Source organism: Etheostoma cragini, chromosome 15 (assembly GCF_013103735.1).
Source record: "Etheostoma cragini isolate CJK2018 chromosome 15, CSU_Ecrag_1.0, whole genome shotgun sequence".
Classification (NCBI taxonomy): Eukaryota; Metazoa; Chordata; class Actinopteri; order Perciformes; family Percidae; genus Etheostoma; species Etheostoma cragini.
In genome coordinates, this window is record NC_048421.1 from 773,370 (window position 1) to 774,976 (window position 1,607).

Here is a 1,607-nt window from a genome sequence, read left to right on the forward strand (position 1 = left end):
GGGGGTGGTGGTAAAATCCGGTATGCCGGCGAGCACGCTCCGTGTGGCGAGTTTACCGCCCGGTTAAATGAAACCATATTGCACGGCACTGGAATGACTTCAAAAATCAACTAAGCAAACAATTAAAACCATCACGTCCTAAAGTCTCTACTAACATCGATGGGAAATCCAACTAGTGCAGAGTTCCTCTTCTTCTTATTCCTCCACAAGCACTTCAGCAACACTCCTCTTTTTGTCTTTTCTTTTTTTGTTTTTATTCAGCGCCGGAAAACGCCTCGAGCACCAGCTGTTTGGGTCGTTTAAAAAAAAAAACTAAAAAAACTAAAACTATTCTGGAGACTTTGTAGATTTGTAGGAGGGAGAAGGTCTCCAGGAGGAGCTCTGGTGGGTTAGCCCTCCGCGTCTCACCAGGGGAACGAAACAAAGGAAAAAGACCCAAACTCTTCAGTATGTTCACAGCTGATGAAATCCTTCCTCACGCTCCGCTGTCCCTCCTCGGGAGGAAGAGGAGGACGTTCATCTCTCCTCCTTCCTGGACACCTTGGAGGAGTGCCACGCCGTGGACCTGGGGACAGACAGTCATCTGTTAAAAGGCGTCTCAGGCGATGTTCATACCTAGAAAGTTGACTAGAGCGGTTTTATAGTAAGAGGAAGAAGAAGCTGGCAGCGCTTTGGTTCCAAAAAGCAGCCGAGAGCGTCATAACAACAGCTACTGTGTCCTAGAGCGCAATGTGGAGCGGTGCTAATGCTAATGTTGGAGGAGAGAGAGAGAGAGAGAGAGAGAGAGAGAGAGAGAGAGAGAGATACAGAGACTGAGAGAGACCGCGAGACAGAGAAAGACTGTTAGACAGTGAGAGACAGAGACTAAGAGACAGAGAGAGAGAGAGAGAGAGAGAGAGAGAGACAGAGACTGAGAGAGAGAGACTGAGAGAGAAACAGAGAGAGAGAGAGAGAGAGAGACTGCGAGACAGAGAAAGACTGTTAGACAGTGAGAGACAGAGACTAAGAGACAGAGAGAGAGAGACAGAGAAAGAGAGAGACAGAAACTGCGAGACAGAGAGAGCCTGAGAAACAGAGAGAGAGACAGACAGACAGAGAGACAGACAGAGACAGAGAAAGAGAGAGAGACTGCGAGACAGTGAGACAGAATAGATGGTCAGGAATAGAAGGAGCATCAAGTCCACCTTTGAGGCCCATCAGAGCTTCATTTGGACAGTGATGATGTGACAGAAGGAAAGCGTCCCTCACCTGATGAAGGTCTTGAAGGCAGCACTCTGAGGGTTGATGCACAGCGGCACTCGTTTGCCCTGCTGGTGCTCCGTGATGAAGCGATGGATCAACTCTGGTGGTCATGGACATAAAGGACATCAGCCGTCAGGGTTTATACACATAGAATAAGGGGCTCCGATCAGGATTTGGGCACGCTGTGGTATGGACACCCTACGGTACGGACACGCTGTGGTATGGACACCCTACGGTACGGACACGCTGTGGTATGGACACCCTACGGTATGGACACCCTACGGTACGGACACGCTGTGGTATGGACACCCTACGGTATGGACACCCTACGGTATGGACACGCTGTGGTATGGACACCCTACGGT

The 1,607-nt window shown here is 49.7% G+C and overlaps 1 protein-coding gene and 1 long non-coding RNA gene across 2 annotated transcripts in view; one reads left to right on the forward strand and one right to left on the reverse strand.

Moving 5' to 3' along the window:
• Positions 1-1,607, reverse strand: part of LOC117958237 — an 859,617-nt gene that overhangs the window by 701,647 nt on the left and 156,363 nt on the right. The window lies entirely within an intron of this gene.
• LOC117958309 overlaps positions 1-1,607 on the forward strand; it is a 21,601-nt gene that overhangs the window by 6,144 nt on the left and 13,850 nt on the right. The window lies entirely within an intron of this gene.